The sequence below is a fragment of the Scyliorhinus torazame genome, chromosome 15 (assembly GCF_047496885.1).
Source record: "Scyliorhinus torazame isolate Kashiwa2021f chromosome 15, sScyTor2.1, whole genome shotgun sequence".
NCBI classification, from domain to species: Eukaryota; Metazoa; Chordata; class Chondrichthyes; order Carcharhiniformes; family Scyliorhinidae; genus Scyliorhinus; species Scyliorhinus torazame.
Genome location: NC_092721.1, coordinates 122,751,365 through 122,774,560, shown reverse-complemented (window position 1 = coordinate 122,774,560; position 23,196 = coordinate 122,751,365). Strand labels below are relative to the sequence as shown.

Sequence of the window (23,196 nt, the reverse complement as noted above, 5' to 3'; positions counted from 1 at the left end):
ATTCAGCAGACCAATTGCTCATTCCAGTGGACTCATGCCTAAAGTGTAGGAATTGGGAACCTTATCGAGGAGTGGAGGAAGAAGAGCATGAAGCGAATGGCAATGAGAATGAAGGGAGCCAGAGATCAGGGCTGCAGCAAAAGACAGGAAGTTGTCATGAATGAAGCTGAAAGTCCCCTGGAGGGGGTGTAGGGGTGTAGGGGAAGCACTCCTATTCCTCCTGGTCCACAAGGAGTGCTGTTAAACAACTCAGCAGCCTTTATTTCTGAGCCCTATGAAACCCAGTCGACAATAGTTAAATTTAAATCAGGTTCTTAATTGCATTACTGGAATCTGATTTAAGTCTGTTAATGAGGGGTCCTGCTATCCAAGTGTGAAACATTGGCATCCCCACACACTGCTGCAAAAACAAAATGAGCATGAGTGCAGCATTTTAGGGTTAAACTCCTTATTTTACATTTTTTACCCTTCCTGATCCTCTTCCATCTTTGTGGTGGGGGATTAATAGCAAGGCTATTGCATCATTAGAATAGGGAATCCTTAAAACAGAAGAATCTTTCTGCTTTGAGGGAATTCTTTATTGTCACAACACCTGCTGCTCTGGAGGACAGTAGAGGAATTCAGAAAGGAAGAAAGATCTCATAAGAAATGTGCAGAACATACTGTGGCTTTAAAAGAAATCCAGGACATCATGAAGCCCAGGGAGATTCGACTGCCATTCTTTTCATTGATTTCTGTAAGGCTTTGGACGTAGGGGTCTGTTATGCAACTTGCCTGAGTGCAACTGCTAGTGATAAGAGAACAGGACCAAACCTTACATTTTACCTGGGACATGCAAGCCAGTTGCAAGATTCATATAAAGGTGATTGTTATTGTTGCAGTGAGAATTTCAATTCTTAACTACGCAGTTCTCACCTGTAAAATGTGTGACTGTGGAGGAAAGTTTGATGGACATAGTGGAAAACCAATTGGTCATCTGACTCAAATTTCAAGCAGGCCATTAAATGGAGGGCCAGCGTCATGTTAAAACTGATAGGATGCCTGTTAAATATGAAAATCAAGCCTTACATCACGTCTAGGATCTTGATTGAAATTTTAATGTACAAATGCATGGAACAGGTGTGATGTAGTCCAGTCTCTGTTGTACCAAAGGTTGGGTGGCCTAACTATTGGTCATTTAAAGAACCAGTGGAGGTTGCTCTACAGGAGGTAAACTTTTGATCTTCTACCCACGTAAAATTCTCCCAGCCCACTTCCAGCATGTTCTTGCACTCCTTGGGATCTATTTCATATTAATATCTCCCGTCATCTGAAGTTGGTGAGGTGCGGGCAATCTGACTGTAGTCTTGAGCAAGACCTATGGACAAACCATTAATTTGGCCTCCATTTTGGGCCAAAGTTGAAAATGCCACCCCTGTCTGAGAAGAGAAATAAGGCAACTTTGCCATGTCCCCATCTTGCTCAGTGAATAGGATTGTATGGAATAGTGAAAGTTTCAGACATTTCTAAATGTGCTCATCACTCCTTTCTGCAAATGATATGGTGTTACTGGCTGACTCACCCAGGGATTTAGTGCTTGATTTAGATAATCTTAAAGACTTTGAAAAATTAAGTAAATCTTGAAGTGTTGGGTACTCTGATACACAGACGAACCAACATGGTGGCGAATGGTACAACATAGTTTTATTTCAATGAACTATTAACATATTAAACTCTGGTGTTCAGCACATGGTGAACCTCTGAGTGGCTGGCAATGAGGTCTGTGCCCTGAGCCCTCTCCTGCTCGAGTCCCCAGGAAGTGTTGTGTTCCCTGCTTTGTACTGTGTATGCTCTTGTCTGTGATTGGCTGTCGTGTTTTGTGTGTTGATTGGTCCATTGATCTGTCCATCATTATGTGTGTATGTATGTGCTGTGATGTTCACCTGAATATCATGACAAATCTGTCCATATATTATATGACAGTACAATACTCAAAGGTAGCTACGTTAATCAACACTTAGGGATTGAAAGTTTGCTGAGCTAATTTCTGCTTTGCTGAGTGTTTATCATGCTTGTTTAAAATTCCTATGTGATCCATTTTACCAAAATTGTTCACCTTTTTGCAAGAAATGGGCAAAGGACTTAGTTAGAGAGTGCAGATAGAAATTTTGTATGATTGGGTTAATTTTGTGCTCAGCAGAAATTCAACCCCATAATGTACCATCTGCACTCTTTAGAGGACAAGGGGAACACAATGTGCCACCAGGTGCACACTTGAAGCAGGCAGTAGTCCAGATGCACATACTAATTGAAAAATAGATAGTGATGCACTGCACAGGATGAAGCACCAAGTATTGATGAAAAGTTATCAGTGTGTTTATTGATGAAGGACCAATCCCAAGAGGCTGAGTGCCCTTTTTGTCTGATTACACTTTTATGAAGCACCTTGGAACATTTCTCTATATTAAAGGTGCTACATAATTACAAATTGTTGTTGTTTTCTGAGTTCTCAGAGGACAACTTTAGAGGCCTGTTTTTAAACAGCGGATGGTACATGAACAGCATAATATTGAATATTTGTTTATCTCCTTGCACACAACACTGAACAATGAGTTGAGTGCTTAGGTGAATCTGGCATTTGGATATGTGCTGTCATCTTCTGTGAATGACGTGAAAGATAGTGCTGGCTTCATTGCAATCTAGTATTGAGCAAATGGGAATATCAATGGGGAATCTTGGGAGAATCTCATTGCATACCTCACATGGGCCATTTTTCATGAATATTTCCCACTATCATCATGCCGACTTAGAAATAAAGACACCTTCAGCTTGCTTGCAGCATGGATAGTGGCAACGATGTTAGAGAGATTTTAAAAAGTTAAGATACTTACCGGTAAAATGCCCACCCCAATTGACGGCAAGCATCATGAAGGACTACTCTCTACCAGTGACATGTGGGAAGTAACTGGTTGAGACTTCAGTTGCCAGCATTTTTATACTATCATTGTAACCTTGCACAGAAACTGGTAGGCACTACCTCAAATACCGAGGGCAAAGCAACCAGAGCAACAGAAATACCTGACATTGATGCAGGTAATTAGCTTCATGTTTGTAGCACAGAGGGCTTTTGTATCCTTTCAATTTATATAGTTTGCTATGTCATCATTCATCATTGCTAATCCTCAGTTAGAGAAATAATTAGTAATAGGGCGCATCCATAGGCAACCTAAAGAAATGCACAGTAACAAGGACAAATACACATCCAAAAGACACACCTCCTAAACAACTTACAGTTAATTCATATTTTTATCATATTTTGTCTTTCTTTCAATGTTCAGAATAAAGCAGTAAAAAATAAACTTCAATTATATACATATTGAATACTTGCCTACCTGCAAATCATAAATTTAAAAATAGCAAATAATCAATGTCAATATCTAAATATAACTGACAAGACATCTAAATTTTATGGATTCTAGGGCAACACGGTGGTGCAGTGGTTAGCACTGCTGCCTCACGACGCCGAGCTCCCAGGTTCGATCCCAACTCTGAGTCACTGTCCGTGTGGAGTTTGCACATTCTCCCCGTGTTTGCGTGGGTTTCGCCCCCACAACCCAAAGATGTACAGGCTAGGTAGATTGGCCACATTAAATTGCCCCTTAATTGGAAAGAAATGAATTGGGTATTCTAAATTTATTTAAAAAATAAAAGTTATGGATTCTTATTTGAAACAAACATTTTCATAGAACATTCTGGTCTATAGCCAATCTACAGAAAAGCATGTGTGAGGCGTATTACACATTTGTAAAACTGAATCTTGGCATTTGGATAGACTTCAGGTTGTGGGCAAAGTCTCATGTTGACCTAAGACTGCCCACCCAAGAGTTGGCCGAAAGTGAGCTGGACAGCAATGAAATATCACCAGTATCCGAGAGAGCTCTGTGGAAGAAATATAGACCATTTGAGCTTCGAGTATTTCTTTCACAGGAATGACAAAAAGGTGAAATTTAGAAAAACTGAAAGAATTGAAAACAGTGGCCGGGACTCTCCGTTCACCATTAAGAAGATAGGGAATCCCGATTGGGTGGAGAATCCCATGCCGGGATAAAATCGGGATTTAGGCCAGGCAGAAAACAATTTGTGAGTCCCTGTGCCCATCCCACTGGCCCTAGCGGGTTTCCCGATGGCCCAGTTGGGCTTCCCACCCTGGCCAGGCTGGACCGTGCAAAGAGCTCATTGGCGCCATTTTACATATCATTGGCGGGCAGGACGCACCATTCACAAGCTCCAGCCATCCCCCAGGTGAGAATCCTGCTGGCATGGATTAGTGAAAGTATTGAGGAGTGTGGACCTGGCGGCTTGCACTCCGAGGGGTGACAAGATGGTATGTCCATCCCAACAATTGCCAACATGGTGTCGAGGGGGGTCCTTCCTGGGAGGTGGGGGGCAGGGAGGCTTGTGCTGGGCTGATGGGGCTCAGGACAGCAATCTCCCTAGGGATGGAGCTCCTTTGGCTGCTCTCCCCATCTGCTGCAATTAAACCCATTAAACAGTCAGTCAGTATGTAACAGTTAATGTGCTCAACTATGCCGTTTAGATAGTCACTCATTATCTCATAAATACACATCCCTAATAATAAAGTGAAAATGTTCTCATCTGCACCTCTAAATCCTTTAAAAATTCTGTCAGTATGCCAAGTTTAAAGGTCTGTGAGATGAAGGTGAAAGTTGTGCCTTTATATGCATGGCAGATGCAGTATAATGTGGATAAATGTGAGGTTATCCACTTCAGTGGCAAAAATAGGAAGGCAGATTATTTGAATGGGTGTAAATTGAGAGGGGTGGATACTCAACAAGACCTTCGTGTCCTCGTGCGTCAGTTGCTGAAAGTAAGCACGCAAGTACAGCAGGCAATAAAGAAGGCAAATTGTATGTTGGCCTTCATAGCGAGGCGATTTGAATATAGAAATAGGGATGTTTTCCTGCAATTGTATAGGGTATTGGTGAGGCCAGATCTGCATTATTGTGTGCAATGTTTGTGTCCTTGTCTGAGGAAGGATGTTCTTGCTATGGAGTGAGGCTGACCAGTCTGATTCCTGGGATGACAGAACTGTCATATGAGGAGTCGGTTAGGATTATATTCATTGGGGTGTAGACGAGTGAGAGGGGATCTCATGGAAACTTATAAAATACTAACAGGATTAGACAGGGTAGATTCAGAAAGAATGTTCCGATGGTGGGGCACTCCAGAACTAGGGGTCGCTGCTCCTAGTGGCCAGATGACGCCGCCGTAAAACGCTCTGGCATTTACGACGGCGTCAACACTCTGCCGCTAAAACGGAGAATCCCGCCCTTAGAGTCCGGAATGGAGAATCCCAGCCAGTATCATTATTCTGTACATATATATCTTACCTCAGTTTTCCAGGTTTTTAGTGGATGGCCCATTTTCTCAAATGCTTTGGAGAAGGAGTGGACACTGTCCTGGAGTACAGTTTTTGAATGAGCATGCACACAAGCAGCATCTGTAGACTAAAGCTCAATGACTGAGGTTGGAGTGATTTGGGTTTTTGACTAAAATCCACATAGGTTGAATAGTTTCACAAATGTTCTGTAAATTATCTCCACATCTGTGGGCAATTTGTTGGAGGTGAGGTGCAGCATTGCAGCAAGGAAGATGGGAAAGGGAGTTGCTGTGATGACTCCAATTTTACTAATAACAGGCAGCACGGTAGCATTGTGGATAGCACAATTGCTTCACAGCTCCAGGGTCCCAGGTTAGATTCCGGCTTGGGTCACTGTCTGTGCGGAGTCTGCACATCCTCCCCGTGTGTGCGTGGGTTTCCTCTGGGTGCTCCGGTTTCCTCCCACAGTCCAAAGATGTGCGGGTTAGGTGGATTGGCCATGATAAATTGCCCTTAGTGTCCAAAATTGCCCTTAGTGTTGGGTGGGGTTACTGGGTTATGGGGATAGGGCGGAGGTGTTGATCTTGGGTAGGGTCCTCTTTCCAAGAGCCGGTGCAGACTCGATGGGCCGAATGGCCTCCTTCTGCACTGTAAATTCTATGATAATCTATGATAAGATAGGGCTGCACAGCGATGTCCGTGGTACCTCTTGGTGGGTGAAAATCTCACTGTGATTCTGGAAGGAGTTCTTTGTTCACTGTATGGAGGCAATTGAAGAGGGGTTCCTTGTAATGCATCTTTCCGTAAACACCTGGAAAACCAGCTCCTACAGCACTGCACCAAACTCCATCCATTGCAAACCCCCCCCCCACCTCCCCACCACCCATCCCTTCCCCACTCTGTCTATTATGATTAATCGTTACATCCTGAAAAATGTGTACCATTTACCATGTCTTGGGAGGCTCCTCTCAATGAAGACAGACATATTTCGACAATTCATAATTGTCTGTAATGTGGCATCTCAGCCTCTGACCATCTGATGAGAAGAATTTTGAGGACAACGATCTCAAACCGAGGTCATTGCTTATGGACATCGGTAATCTCTGTGCTTCTCTATGATTTAAAGATTTGGACAATCTACAGCAGGCACCTCACACAAAGCACTGGAGAAGTAACAGCAGTGGTGCCTTTGCAAGATCCTCCACATCTGGTGGCAGGAAACACAGTGTAACAGCATTGTCCTCTTCCAAGCCAGCTTGGCCAATATCACTCAGAAACCTGTTCAAACAGGGCAGGACATGTTGTCTGTCTGGCTGACACCAGACTCCCAAAGCAACTGCTCTACTCAGAGCTTGTGGCAGGAGACTCCCATGGGGACAGTGGAAATGCTTTAGGTATGTCCTCAAAGCATCCCTGAAGAGGTCAAACATGAGAACCCCCGACTTGTGGCTGACCAAAATGGGGAAGGTAGATTCAGAAAGGCACCTAACACATTGAAAGATTTTTGCAGGAACATGCAGGGGCAAATTCAAGGCTTCTGAGAGAGTACACAGGTCTGCAAACACCTAATCTGCCTGATTCCCCCAAGCACCACCTGCCCCTTGTGTGATACAGCTTGCAGATTGCACATTGGACTTATCAGCTATCTCAGAACTCATCGAACCAGAGTGGAATTAAATCATCCTTGATCCTAGGAGACAGCCTCAGAAGGAGACAGACCCTATACAGCCATACATGCAATTCACAAAAACATATTTGAAATGATTTGATTCATTTGCATTTGTCTATTGGTAGATTTTGCTGACCCCTCATGCTTTTTTCCTTATTGCATCCTTAGTAGAATTTTTATTGGAAGTTTAAGAATCTGTTTTCCTTGTGTATGATTTGTACATTCTTGACATCTTTAGCTTTGACTTGCCGCTGTTTTGTGAATGTAAAATTTGAGTTAAGCATGTGAAGTGTTTTGCATCTCAAGTGCAATGCCTGAGGTGTGATGCCTGACTTGTGATACAAGAAATATGATACTTCAAGTGCAATGGACTAAACAAATACCCGAAGCAATAACTTTATTTCTGCTGGTGAATTTCTTTGTTATATTTCTCATGGTAAGTTGGAGGAGATGCAGACAGATGCTATTTAATATGTAATGCCAAAGGATCAAAGCATCCTAGAATGATGCAGTATCCATAGAATCCATAGAACCCATAGAAGGAGGTAATTTGGCCCATCGAATCTGCACCCACCCTCTGAAAGAGCACCCAACCACGGCCCACTCCTCCGCCCTATCTCCATAACTCTGTAATCCCACCTAACCTGTACATATTTGGATACTAAAGGGCAATCTATCATGGGCAATCAACCTAACCTGAACATCATTGGACTGTGGGAGGAAACCGGAGCACCAGGAGGAAACGCACAGATACGGGGAAAACGTGCAAACTCCACACAGATAGCCATCCAAGGTCAAGTTGAGCCAGGGTCCCTGGTGCTGTGAAGCATCAGTGCTGACTGCTGTGCCACCATGCCATGCCCATTCGAATGGCCCACTGTGCCTGTGCCAGCTCTTTGAAAGAGTTATCCAATTAAACCCATTTCCCTGCAGTTTTCCAATAAACCTCCAAATTTTCCCCTTCAAATGCTTATCCAGCTCCCTCTTGAAAATTATTAAAGAATCTGCTTGCATCATCATTGCAGGCACAGCATTCCAGGTCATAACAACTGTAGAAAAATATGTCTCCTATTTCCACCCCTTTGATTCTTTTGCTAAGTAACTTATATCTGGGTGCTGTGGTTATTAACCCTTTTGCCACTGAAACCGGTATTTCCTTATTTACTCTGTCAGAATCCTACATGATTTTTAAAACCACCATTGAATCTCCCTTTAACCTTCTCTGCTCTAAAGAGGATAATCCCAGTTTCTCTAGTCCCTCCACATAACTGACATCCTTCACCTTTGGCAGAAATTCCCTCCTGCACTCTGAACCTTGACTTATTTGCTCAAGTGAGGTGCCCAGAATTTGACTAAATGGGCAGGATTTTATCCTGGACATCAGGACCTGGCAATTGGAAAAATTGGGGACGTCTTGGAGCTGCACTTGCTGGCAGTGGGACAGACTCAACATTTTTTTTTACCAGAGGTGCCTCCTATTTGGTTGCCTTTGGCCTCTGGGTGGGCTATAGTTAGTGCAGTCAGAAGGTTGGCAGCTCTGAATATATGGGCATTGTTAAGGCAGGTTGAGATTGAGAGCTTGCTTCAGTATGAAGTTACCCTTGGGGAGGTAAGTAAAAAAGTAAAAATCAGGAGGGGGAGCAGGCAGGCCCCACCAGGTGGTCCATTGAGACTGCACATGCCGCCTTCTCTGCCCACAGCTCCCTCCTTAGGGCTTATAGTTCCAGCTCCAACTACCTGCTGGATGGCTGCAGGGAAGCCTTCCCCATGGAGCTGGCACCCTCCTCACATGGCAGGGGCATAGTCTCGCTGCTAATACAGTGCGAAAGAACAGGGAAAAATGACTCTTAACAAGGACAGCATGGTGGCACAGTGATTAGCACTGCTGCCTCACAGTGCCAGGGACATGGGTTCAATTCCAGCTATGGGTGCTCTGAGTGGAATCTGCACATTTTCTCCCTGTGTCTGCATTGGTTTCCTCCGGGTACTCCACTTTCCTCCCACAGTCCAAAGATGTTTAAACTAGTTTGGCAGGGGTATGGGAACCAGAGCTATGGATCAGAGGATAGGGTAGTTGTTGAACGGGCAGAAATAGTATGCAGCGAGTCTGTGAGGAAGGATAGACATTTAATAGGGCAAAGTTGCACTCAGTGGGATAGGTTAAAGTGTGTCTGTTTCAGTGCAAGGGGTATCAGGAATAAGGGAGATGAACTTAGAGCATGGATCAGTACTTGGAACTACGATGTTTTGGCCATTACAGAGACATGGATTTCACAGCGGCAGGAATGGTTGTTAGATGGTCCAGGGTTTAGACGTTTTAAGAAGAATAGGGAGGGAGGTAAAAGAGGAGGAGAGATTGCATCACAGCTACAGAAAAGGAGGTAGTCGAGGAGGATTTGTCTACTGAGTCAGTATGGGTGGAAGTCAGAAACAAGTAAGGAGCAGGCACTTTATTGGGATTTTTCTATAGATCCCCCAATAGCAGCAGAGAGATGGAGGAACAGATTGGGCGGCAGATCTTGGAAAGGTGCAGAAGTAACAGAGTTGTTGTCATAGATGACTTCAACTTCCCTAATATTGACTGGAACCTCCTCACTGCAAATGGTTTGGTTGGAGCAGATTTTGTCAGGTATGTCCAGGAAGGATTCCTGACTCAATAGGTAGATTGGCCGACTAGGGGGAGGCCATATTGGATTTGGTGCTTGGCAATGAACCAGTCCAGGTGTCAGATGTCTCAGTGGGAGAGTATTTCGGTGACAGTGATCACAACTCCTTGACCTTTGCCATAGTCATGGAGAGAGATGGGAACAGACAGTATGGGAAGGTATTTAATTGGGGGAGGGGAAATTATAGTGCTATTAGACAGGAGCTGAGGAGCGTAAATTGGGAACAGATGTTCTCAGGGAAATGCACAACAGTGGTGTGGGGGTTGGGTTTAAGGAGCACTTGCTGCGATGGCTGGATAATTTTGTCCCACTGAGACAAGGAAGGAATGGTAAGGTGAAGGAACCTTGGATGACAAGAGAAGTGGAGCTTCTAGTCAAGAGGAAGAAGGAAGCTTACATAAGGTTGAGGAAGCAAGGATCTGGCAAGGCTCTAGAGGGTTACAAGCCAGGAAGGAACTCAAAAATGGACTTTGGAGTGCTAGAAGGGGGCATGAAAATGCCCTGACGGGAAGGATTAGGGAAAACCCCAAGGCATTCTACACTTATGTGAGAAATAAGAGGATGATCAGAGTGAGAGTAGGGCTGATCAGGGCTAGTGGTGAGAACCCGCGATGGGCCGAAGTCCCGCTGCTGGAATGCCTGTCCCGCCGGTGAGAATCAATCCACCTCTCTTACTGGCGGGAAAAGGCGGCGCGGGCGGGCTCCGGGGTCCTTGGGGGGTGCGCAGGGCGATCTGGCCCCGGGGGGTGCTCCCAAGGTGGCCTGGCCCGCGATCGGGGCCCACCGATCCACGGGCGGGCCTGTGCCGTGGGGGCACTCTTTTCCTTCCGCCTTCGCCATGGTCTCCACGATGGCAGAGGCGGAAGAGACCCCCTCCACTGCGCATACGCGGGGATGCCATGAGCGGTCGCTGACGCTCCCGCGCATGCGCCGCCCGGCAAAGTCATTTCCGCGCCAGCTGGCGGGGCACCAAAGGCCTTTCCTGCCAGCTGGCGGGGCAGAAATCAGTCCGGCGCAGGCCTAGCCCCTCAAGGTGAGGGCTCGGTCCCTCAAGATGCGGAGAATTCCGCACCTTTGGGGCGGCGCGATGCCGGACTGATTCGCGCCGTTTTTGGCGCCGGTCGGCGGACATCGCGCCGATTGCGGAGATTCCCGCCCAGGATTTATGATTATTTAGAAAAACATAGTTTGATTAAAGATAGTCAGCATGGCTTTGTGAGGGGTAGTTCATGCCTCAAAAGCCTCATTGAATTCTTTGAGGATATGACGAGACACATTGATGAAGGTTGGGCAGTAGATGCGGCGTATGTGAATTTCAGTAAGGCATTTGATAAGGTTCCCCATGGTAGGCTCATTCAGAAAGTCAGGGGGCATGGGATACAGGGAAATTTGGTTGTCTGGGTACAGAATTGGCTGGCCGAAAGAAGACAAAGAGCGATAGTGGATGGAAAGTATTCTGCCTGGAGGTCGGTGACCAGTGGTGTCCTGCAGGGATCTGTTCTGGGACCTCTGCTCTTTGTGGTTTTTATAACTGCCTTGGATGACTAAGTGGAAGAGTGGGTTAGCAAGTTTGCCGATGACACAAAGGTTGGTGGAGTTGTAGATAGTGTTGAGGGCTGTTGCAGGTTACAACAGGTCATTGACAGGATGCAGAGCTGGGCTGAGAAGTGGCAGTTGGAGTTCAACCTAGATAAATGTGAAGTGATTCATTTTGTAAGGTCGAATTTTGAATGCCGAATACAGTGTTAAAGACAGGATTCTTGGAAGTGTGGAGGAACAGAGGGATCTTGGGGTCCACATACATAGATTGATAGGGTTGTTAAGAAGGGGTATGGTGTGTTGGCTTTTATTAACAGGGGGATTGAGTTTAAGAGCCGCGAGGTTTTGCTGCAGCTTTCTAAAACCCTGGTTCGACCACACTTTGGATATTGTGCCCAGATCTGGTCGTCTCATTATAGGAAGGATGTGGATGCTTTGGAGAGAGTGCAGAGGAGATTTACCAGGATGCTGCCTGGACTGGAGGGCATGTCTTATGAAGAAAGGTTGATGAAACTAGGGCTTTTCACACTGGAGCGAAGAAGGAAGAGAAGTGACTTGACAGAGGCGCACAAGGCGATGAGAGGCATGGATAGGGTGGAAAGCCAGGGACTTTTCCCCAGGGCGGAAATTGCTGTCACGAGGGGACATAATTTTAGATTAGGATAAATGGTCGGCACAACATCGTGGGCCTAAGGGATAGTACTGTGCTGTACTGTTCTATGTTCTGTGTACATGTTAGTTGGATTGGCCATGCTAAAATTGCCCCTTAGTGTCCAAAGATGTGCAGGTTAGGCGGAGTTACAGGGATAGAGTGGGGGAGTGGGCCTAGTTAGGGTACTCTTTCAGAGGGTCAGTGCAGACTTGATGGACCTCCTTCTGCACTGTAGGGATTCAATGGCATTCAGCAGGCAGTCGATCCACATTAGTCTTTCCATTGGGAAATTTCCCTGGCTGTAGGACTGCAATTTACACCATCCCCCTACCACTTTACTTCAAAGGTCATCCTCAAGGGGGCTGGAAAACCCCTTTGTTATTTCTACTTTGTTCATGCGTGTATACATGCTGCATGAACTCTATGGGGTCAGACTAAAATAAGGGCCGGGTTTCTCCTTTCCGGGGACTAAGTCGCCACGCCGGCGGGAAAACCGGCGCCAACGACTCTGGCATCAACAGGCCCCCACGGTGAGGAATTCTCACCTGTCTCGGGGGCTAGGTGGACACCGGAGGGGTCGGCGCCACTCCAGCCAGCGGTGAAGGGACTGTGCGAGTTTGCGCATGTGGCAAAGGGCCGGCGTGATCTCGCGCATGCGCGGAACCGCCGGCGTGTTTTGGCGCATGCGCAGGGGTTTCTCTTCTCCGTGCTGGCCATGGCGAAGTCCTACAGGGGCTGGCGCAGGAAGAAGGAGTGCCCCCACGGGCCAAGCCTGCCCACAGATCGGTGGGCCCCGATTGCAGGCCAGGCCACCGTGCCCCCCCCCCCCCGGGCCTCCCTGAGGACCGCCCGCAGACTTACCTGCCAGGTCCCGCTGTGTGGGACCATGGGTAATCCACTCCGACGGGACTGGCCAAAACAGACGGCCGCTCGGCCCATCGGGGCCATTAGAAATGCAGGGTGGGGGGTCGTTGCCAACGGACCCCAACTGGCGTGGCGTGAACTACGCCCCCGCCCGGAAAACGTCACCGGAGAATACGGCAGCCGGCGTCGGGGCGGCTGGACGGGATTCGCGCCACACCCCGGGGATTCTCCAACCTGGCGGGGGGTTGGAGAATCCCGCCTATGTTGTTTACTTTAATTTGTTATGCAATAAGTGCGAATACTAGATGCCATGGAGAGAAAAGAAGCAACCAATGGAACTAGGTGATTTTATTAATGCATTGTATCTAACCTGCCTATATTGCTTTGCAGACACTCTACCTTCTCTTAACAACTTTCCTTCATACCTATCTTGGTGATGTTTGATCCTTCATCCAAATCATTGACGTAGATTGTAAATAGTTGGGGCCTTAGCACTGATCCCTGTGGCACTCCACATGCCAATCTAAAAAAGATCTATTTATCTCTACTCTCTTAGCCAATCAATCCTTTATACATCTTACCCCCATCATGTGCCCTTATCTTATCCTTTGAAGTGGTACCTTATCAAATGCCTTTGGAAATCCAAATGCAGCACATCTACTGGTTACTTCTTTATCCATGAGGTGGAATTTTCTGTTCCTCCTCCCTGCGACATCTCTTACAGCGGCGGAGGTGGGATGGCCATTGGCCAGCGGCGGGATCTTCCGGTCCCACCATTTACGATGTGGTTTCCCATTATTCACACCCTCCTTCACAGCAACCAGCGGCAGGCGGTCACCTTTGACAGGACCAGAAGTTACACTACCGGCGGGAATGGCAGAGGCGCCGTTAACGATGCTCCCAAATTCGTATCCCTGCAAGAGGCGGCCTCCATCCGCCCTCACACCTCCCCCTCCCCCACTCCCAACTTCCGAACCATAGCTATGTTCACCGCCCAGTAATAATTCGTCAAGTTTGGAAGAGCCAACCTACCCCCCTCCACACCGACCCCGCTCCAGCGTCATCGTCTTCACCCGCGGCTCTTCACCCGCCCAAACAAACCCTGAAATCATCACATTCCCCCTCCTAAAAAAACCTTTGGAATAAAAATTGAGAGATTCTGGAACAAAGAAAAACATTAACCTTGGGAGGACAGTCATTTTCACCAATTGCACCGTCCCACCAATGACAGCAGAAGCACATCCCACCTCCTAAAATCCCCCTTCATTTGTTTCACCAGCCAAGATAAATTCTGCTTGTGCAGCTGCTGCCAACCCCGCGCCACCTGAATGCCCAAGTACCAAAATTTCCCCCCCCACCACCCTGAATGGCATCTTCTCCTTCCCCTTGCCTGGATCCGAAAGACCTCGCTCTTCCCCATATTCAATTTGTATCCCGAGAACCGTCCGGATTTCTCCACAATGCTCATAATCCCCCCATACCTTCCAACAGGTCCGAGATATACAGCAGCAAGTCATCCGCATATAGCGAGACCCTATGATCGAACCCCCCCCTCCCCGTACAATCCCATACCAATCCCTTGCCACTCGCAGCACCATTGCCAGTGGTTCTATAGTGAAGGCAAAGCGCAATGGGGAGAGTGGACATCCCTACCTCATCCGACAGTGCAGCTTGAAATATTCCGCACTCACCCGGTTTGTTCGCACACTCGCCACCGGTGCCTGGTACGGTAACCGGACCCAGTCCACTAACCCTTGTCAGAACCCAAACCGCCCCAGCACCTCCCACAAATAATCCCACTCCACCCGATCGAAGGCCTTCTCCGCATCCATGGCAACCACCACCTCACACTTCGTCCCTCCGGGAGCATCATTATAACGTTCCTTAACGCCTGATGTTGGCCGATGGATGCCTCCCCTTAATGAACCCCGTCTGGTCCTCCTCTATCAGCCCTGGCACACAGTCCTGGATCCTTGAGGCCAAGATCTAGGCCAGTAACTTGGCGTCCACATTTAACAGTGAAATTAGCCTGAAGGAACCAAACCGCTCCAGACCCTTGTCCTTCTTTAAAATTACGGAGATCGAGGTATGGTTGCCTGGAATTGAAGTGCATTCCACAGATTCCCACATGCTATCATCATGGCACATCAAGAACACTGCCATTTCTTTAAAAAAATATATATATTTTATTAAAGTTTTTCAATCACAATTTCTTTTCCCCTTACAAATCAAAAAAGAGAAATTAAAAGTACAAGTAACATGATAACTACAATCTAACATTGAGTAACTAACTAACATGGTAAACTAACCAAATAACATAAAGTGAAACTCCCCACCCCGTCCCCCCTCCCAGAACCCAAACATCTTACCCCCCCTCCCTCCCTTCCCACCTCTCCCCCCTGGGTTTCTGCTGCTGGTCATCTATCTTCCCTCTAACGTTCCGCTAGGTAGTCGAGGAACGGTTGCCACCGCCTGGTGAACCCTTGAGCCGATCCTCTCAGCGCAAACTTAATCTGCTCCAGTTTTATGAACCCCGCCATATCGTTTATCCAGGCCTCCAGTGCGGGGGGTTTCGCTTCCTTCCACATGAGTAAAATCCTACGCCGGACTACTAGGGACGCAAAGGCCACGACATCGGCCTCTTTCGCCTCCTGCACTCCCGGCTCATCCGCAACTCCAAATAAAGCTAACCCCCAGCCTGGTTTGACCCGGACCTTCACCACCTTCGAGATCACTCCCGTCACTCCCCTGCAATACCCCTCCAGTGCCGGGCATAACCAAAACATATGTGTGTGGTTTGCCGGGCTTCCGCCACACCTCCCACACTTGTCCTCCGCTCCGAAGAACCTGCTCAACCTTGCTCCCGTTATGTGTGCTCTATGCAGCACCTTAAATTGGATCAGGCTAAGCCTGGCACACGAGGAAGAGGAATTTACCCTGCTTAGGGCATCAGCCCACAAACCCTCCTCAATCTCCTCCCCGAGCTCTTCTTCCCATTTTCCTTTCAGTTCGCCCACCAGCTCCTCCCCCTCTTTTCTCATCTCCCGGTATATGTCTGACACCTTGCCCTCCCCGACCCACCCCCCGAAAGCACTCTATCCTGGATCCCCTGTGTCGGGAGCAGCGGAAATCCCCTCACCTGTTGTCTTGTGAACGCCCTCACCTGCATATACCTAAAGAAATTTCTCCGGGGCAGCTTATACTTTTCCTCCAGCGCTCCCAAGCTCGCAAACGTCCCGTCTATAAATAAATCTCCCACTCTCCTGATTCCCAACTGGTGCCAGCTCTGGAATTCTCCATCCAGCCTCCCTGGGGCAAACCTATGGTTGTTCCTAATTGGGGACTCCACCAAGGCTCCCAACACACCTCTCTGTCACGTTTCATTACCCCCAGATACTTAATGTTGCCGCCACCACTGGGTTCGTGGTAAATTCTTTTGGTGAGAGCGGTAGTGGCGCCGTTGCCAGCGCTTCTAGACTCGTCCCTTTACAGGACTTCATCTCTAGTCTTTTCCACGCCGCTCTCTCTCCCTCTATCATCCATTTACGAACCATCGCCACATTGGCGGCCCAGTAGTAGTCGCCCAAATTCGGCAGCGCCAGTCCCCCTCTGTCTCTACTACGTTGTAAGAACCCCCTCCTTACCCTCGGGACCTTCCCTGCCCACACGAAGCCCGTGATGCTCCTGTCTATTTTTTAAAAAAAGGCCTTAGTGATCAGTATAGGGAGACATTGGAACACAAATAGGAACCTCGGGAGGACCATCATCTTAATTGCCTGCACTCTACCCGCCAGTGACAGCGGCTGCATGTCCCACCTTTTGAAATCCTCTTCCATTTGTTCCACCAGCTGTGTCAGATTGAGTCTGTGTAAGGTTCCCCAGCTCCTGGCTATCTGAATCCCCAGGTATCAAAAGTTTCTTTCCACTCTCCTTCGCGGTAGGCCATCTATCCCTCTACTCTGGTCCCCAGGGTGTATCACAAAAAGTTCACTCTTTCCCATGTTAAGCCTATATCCCGAGAAATCTCCGAACTCCCTCAATATCTGCATGACCTCTGTCATCCCCCCCACTGGGTCCGCCACATACAGCAGTAGATCATCCGCGTAGAGTGACACTCGGTGTTCCTCTCCCCCTCTAATCACCCCTCTCCATTTTCTGGAGTCTCTCAGCGCTATGGCCAGTGGTTCAATTGCCAACGCGAACAATAATGGGGATAGCGGGCATCCCTGTCTTGTTCCCCTGTATAGTCGAAAATACTCCGACCTTTGCCAACCCGTGACCACACTTGCCGTTGGGGCCCCATAGAGGAGTTTGGCTAACAAACCTGTCCCCGAACCCGAACCTCCTCAGCACCTCCCATAGATACTCACACTCCACCCTATCAAATGCCTTCTCTGCATCCATTGCCGCCACTATCTCTGCCACCCCCTCTACTGGGGGCATCATTATCACCCCTAATAGCCGTCGCACGTTGACATTTAGTTGTCTACCCTTTACAAATCCTGTCTGGTCTTCGTGCACCACCCCCGGGACACAATCCTCTATCCTCGTTGCCAGCACCTTTGCTAGCAACTTGGCGTCCACATTTAGCAGTGAGATAGGCCTATAGGACCCGCACTGCAGCGGATCTTTATCCCGCTTCAAAATTAGCGATATTGTCGCCTCCGACATTGTCGGGGGTAGGGTCCCCCCTTCTCTGGCCTCGTTAAAAGTCCTTACCAACAGCGGGGACAGCAAGTCCACATATTTTTTATAAAATTCCACTGGGAACCCATCTGGTCCCGGGGCCTTCCCTGCCTGCATGTTCCCCAGCCCCTTGGTAACCTCGTCCACCCCAATTGGTGCCCCCAGGCCTTCCACCTCCTGCTCCTCCACCCTCGGGAACCTTAATTGGTCCAAAAACTGCCCCATCTCCTCTTTTCCCTCCGGGGGTTGGGACCTATAAAGTCTTTCGTAAAAGGTCTTAAACACCTCGTTTATCTTCCCTGCTCTCCACAACGTAGCTCCCTTTTCATCTCTAATTCCCCCTATCTCCCTCGCCGCTGTCCTCTTTCGCAGCTGATGGGCCAACAGGCGACTCGCCTTTTCTCCATATTCATATCTCATCCCCTGTGCCTTCCTCCACTGCGCCTCCGCCCTCCTAGTGGTCAAAAGGTCGAACTCCGTCTGGAGTCGTCATCTCTCCCTGTATAGTCCTTCCTCCGGGGCCTCCGCATATTCTTTATCTACCCTTAAAATCTCCCCCAGTAATCTTTCCCTTTCCTTGGCCTCTATTTTCCCTTTGTGGGCCCTGATGGAGATCAGCTCTCCTCTGACCACTGCCTTTAGTGCTTCCCATACTACTCCCACTCGGACCTCCCCGTCGTCATTGGCCTCCAGGTATCTCTCGATACATCCCTGCACCCTTCCACAGACTCCCTCATCTGCCAGCAATCCCACATGTAATCGCTAGGGTTCCCACTGCTCCCTCTCCTCTCCTAGTTCCAGGTCCACCGAATGTGGGGCATGATCTGAGACAGCTATGGCTGAATACTCAGTTTCTTCCACCCTCGAGATCAGCGACCTTCCCAAAACAAAGAAATCTATCTGGGAATACACCTTGTGGACATGGGAGAAGAAGGAAAACTCTTTGGCCTTCGGCCTAACAAATCGCCATGGATCCACTCCCCCCATTTGGTCCATAAACCCCTTAAGCACCTTGGCCGCTGCCGGCCTTCTTCCGGTCCTAGATCTAGATCTATCTAACCCTGGGTCCAACACGGTGTTGAAGTCTCCCCCCATTATCAGGTTTCCTACCTCCAGGTCCGGGATACGTCCCAGCATCTGCTTCATGAATCCCGCATCATCCCAATTCGGGGCATATACGTTAACCAACACGACCTCCGTTCCCTCCAGTCTGCCACTCACCATCACATATCTGCCTCCGCTATCTGCTACAATGCTCCTAGCTTCGAATGATACCCGTTTCCCCACCAGTATGGCCACCCCTCTGTTCTTTGCATCCAGCCCTGAGTGGAACACCTGTCCCACCCATCCTTTCCTTAACCTAACTTGGTCCGCCACCTTCAGGTGCGTCTCCTGAAGCATAGCCACGTCTGCCCTCAGTCCTTTCAAGTGCGCAAAAACTCGGGCCCTTTTAATCGGCCCATTTAGGCCTCTCACGTTCCACGTGATCAGCCGCACTGGGGGGCTACCTGCCCCCTTCCCGTGTCGACTAGCCATCACCCTCTCTAGGCCAGTCCCACGTCCCGGTTCCGCGCTCCCACCCGTTCCCCAGATGGCGCATTCCAGCCCCGACCACCCTTTCTTTAACCAGTTCCTCTTTGATTTCTGCAGCAGCAACCCAGTTATCCTCCCCCCCCCCCCCCCCCCCCGCTAGATCCCCATCTAGCATGATTGCTCCCCCCATATTACTTCCGAAAGTCAGCTGACTTCAACTGACCCCGGCTTCTCCCGCTCACTCCTTGACCCCCCCGTGTGGGGAACTCCCATCTACCTTGCGCCTATCTTCCCGCCATCACCTTTCTGGCGCGTGAACAAGGACAGTAAGTCCCGTATTCTCTATAGTTGTCCCGCCCCTTGTGGCGCAGCTCCCTCTGCCGCCCCACTCCCATTCCCCATCCCCCGCCTATGTCTCTTCTTTCCCCCCACCGGCGCCCACATTTCTTAGTGTCCCCCCCTTCCCAATTTACATCCCTATATACATCGGCATTGTCATTTCCCCTCCAACATCAGTCCCTCAGTTCCGATCCAGTTTCTCGTTTTTAATAAAGGTCCATGCTTCTTCCGCCGTTTCAAAGTAGTGATGTCTCTCCTGGTACGTGACCCACAGTCGCGCCGGCTGCAGCATCCCGAACTTCACCTTCTTCTTGTGTAGCACCTCCTTGGCTCGATTAAAACTCGCCCTCCTTCTCGCCACCTCCGCAATCCAATCCTGGTACACCCGTACCACCGCATTCTCCCATCTACTACTTCGTACCTTTTTGGCCCATCTCAGATCCACTTCTCTGTCATTGAAGCGATGAAATCGCACGATCGTCGCCCTAGGTGGTTCTCCCGCCTTTGGTCTCCTCGCAGGGATCCGATGAGCCCCTTCCACTCCCAAGGGGGCCTCAGCTCCCATTAGCAAACTTAGCATCGTGCTCACGTAAGCCCCGCAGTCCGCTCCTTCCACTCCCTCGGGGAGACCCAGGATCCGAAGGTTCTTTCTCCGTGCTCTGTTTTCTAGTGCTTCAATCCTTTCAATGCACTTTTTGTGGAGCGCCTCGTGCGTCTGCGTTTTGACCGCCAGGCCCAGGATCTCGTCTTCGTTGTCCGTCACCTTCTGCTCCACCACGCGGAGCTCCATCTCCTGGGTCAGCACCTCCTTCTTAAGCAGCTCCACACACCGTCTTAAAAATTCGTCTTGGTCCGGCCCCCATGTCGCCTGGGCTTTCTCCGCCGCCATCTTGCTCCTTTTTTCTCCTGTCCCTATCTTCGAGGATTCTTTGCGATCTGGCCGCCGCCGCCGATATTTTTCTCTTTCGTTGGGGGGGGACTCCCTGTTGTCTCATCCCACACCGGGTTTCGTCCTGAAAAAATTCCCCGCTGGGGCTCTTAAAAGAGCCCGAAGGTCCGTTCAAGCTGGAGCCGCCGAAATGTGCGGCTTAGCTGGACATCGCCGCAACCAGAAGTCAGAACTCTGCCATTTCTAACCAACCTTGTTCATTTTGTTAGTCAATTAGTTAATAATACACACAGATACAGTAATTAAAAAGTTGCACTCACTTCCATGATCCTAGTTGATGTTACAACTACTGTAGTAAGATATCACCAACCTTAGGAATGCTTCTGGTATTACTGGCTTTTCAATGGCTAATTCCACAAGTTTTTCACTTTTCAACTCAGACATGAACTTAATACCCTGTTCCATTGGCAGTCTCTCCTTGCCCTTTTTTTTTATTTCAATCTTCCTGGAAACCTCTTTTCATTCTCTAGTTTCGAGAACAAACTGTCCTTTAGCATCTGAACTTGCTTTCTTGCCCATTATTTTGGTATGGCTTTCCTGCTTCCAGCAGGGAGGTGAGAGCTATCTTATTTCTTACTGCTAAGCTGCAACTGCTATAAATTCAGCTAAAACTAAACTCAAAAAGCCTTCCTACCCTCGAGGTGCCCCGGTTACTAAGCAATAGCTCATTCTTTCTCCAAGTTCGTGTTTACTTTTCACGTAGAAATACTTTGAGCACAACACAGATACAGTTTGAACTGAAACCAAAAATCCCCAATGCATGCAAACATCTGTATTTAATATGAATCTACTAGAGTTTTACCCTTTCTTACACAAAAACACAAAATTAAACTCACTTTCATCTATACCTTATTTTGAATATCCAACACTGCACACATAGATTACTTACAACTCCATCTGCTTCCTGACACCATTTTGCCGTTGTGTACTGAATTCTTACCTAAAGTCCCAACTCCTCGCCCAATCTATGTCTCACTCAGGCATAGTTTCATGCCTGCAGGTCCCTATATTATAATTACCACCACATTTCATTGACATGCAATTGCAAACCCAACTCAGTAGTTTAGTTCAGTTATGCCAGCATTGAATTAAATAAATTATAGATTAGAACCAGTATGCAGTCAGTATGCAGCCAATAGATAAAAATACCTGAAATTTCGCAAAGCCAGGAGGACTCCGCACTCAGCCAATTTAATGCCAAAGCCCCGATTCCTGAAGGAATGGTTTGTATTTCATTCCAGGGGCCCACTGGTGGTATGCATGACATCTCTAAATCGTTGGCACATTATTGCACTAAGGTGGTGACTGATGCCTTCTTCAGGCCAGCAGTTGATAAATGCATTACTGCATTGATTGTCAGAGTCAGTCTGAGAGAGCCAAAGGATTCTGTGCCATCACTAGATTCCCCTGGTGCAAAGTTATGATAGACTGCATGCACATGAACATCAAGGCTCTCAAAGGCCTGCGAGCAGCATTCATTAACAGGAAGGGTTTCCATTCCCTCAATGTCCAGCCAGTCTTCGATTATCACCAATATAATCTTCAGGTGTATGTACGGTACCCTGAAGGGAGCCATGATGCCTACATACTCAGGAACTCCCAGGCGCACACACCTTTCCCCCCTCTTCCCACATGTGCCTTCAAGCTTGGATTCACAGTGGGAAGGTCTACGTACTAAATGGATGTGTGCTGACTCCAGCGAGGATCCCGAGACTGAAGTAGGCGAGAATTATATCACCAACCATGGGGTCACTCGAGTCACCATCTTGCCAATCTCAGGTCTCCTAAATATGAGACTCAGGTGCCTGAATCATTCCAGTGGGACACTTCAATAGGCCCCATCCCACATTGTGATGGTCTTTGTCACTTTGTACAATCTGAAAGTGTAGAGGCCTTGCCCAATATAGATATAGTGGAACACAGGGAATCCTGAGATGTGAAGGATGATGAGGAAGCTGATGACTATCTCCAGCATCCGGAAAGATATGAGAGACTGCATGGACGGTGCAAGGTCATGGGCATTAAAGAGGCTCAGGAGACAATTATATATTCAAGCATCAGGTGACCCTTCCACACTATCCTTCCAAACAAATAAAAATCCAACTTCATCTTACGCTGTTGCTGTTTACCTCAGTTGCAAGCCCAGGCTCCTGTGCTCAGTGACTCTTGGTACTTCTGCAAACTCAATACAATAATAACAGGTGCTATGGCCTCTACCTTTGCAGAATCTCATCAAGCTTCCTCAGGCAGCACTTCCCAAACTTACCACTTCTACCATATAGAAGGACAAGAGCAGCCGAAGCATTGGAACATCACCACCTGGATGTTCCCCTCCAAGCCATTCATCATTCTGTCTTAGAAAATATCACCGTTCCTTCACTATCACTGGGTTAAAATCCTGGAATGCCCTCCCTCATAGCATTGTGGGTGTACCTACACCACAGTTCGTGAAGGCAGCTCACTGACGCCTTCTCGAAGGCAGTTAGGGATGGGCAATAAATGCCGTCCTAGTCTGCAATGTCCACATCCCATGAATGAAAACATAAAGAAAAGACCATGGATGAGCCAAGATATTCGTGCACTGCTTGAGGGTCACCAGTCGTAAATGGAAATGTCAGCAAAACAAATCATTCCTTTATTACAAACATGAACAGCACAAGCAGTAACTCCTTAACATTCTATTCATCCATGAGCCCAAGTGCTTTTATTGTGATTTCTTAGGTCTTTAATGAATGATGCTCCCACTTGTTACAATATGCCTTTAAGGGACTGAAGCATGATGTCATGAGAAAGGAAGTGTGCCATGCAATCCAGTTTTGCTTTCAGCAGAGCACACACACACACAACTCTGTAGTTCTGAAGTCTTCAGGGTTTATACCTCTGTGTAGATGTTCTCATGTGCCTAGCCTCAACAAATGA

The 23,196-nt window shown here is 48.1% G+C and overlaps 1 long non-coding RNA gene across 5 annotated transcripts in view; it reads left to right on the top strand.

Moving 5' to 3' along the window:
* Window positions 1-23,196, top strand: part of LOC140391783 (uncharacterized) — a 170,359-nt gene that overhangs the window by 39,305 nt on the left and 107,858 nt on the right. The window lies entirely within an intron of this gene.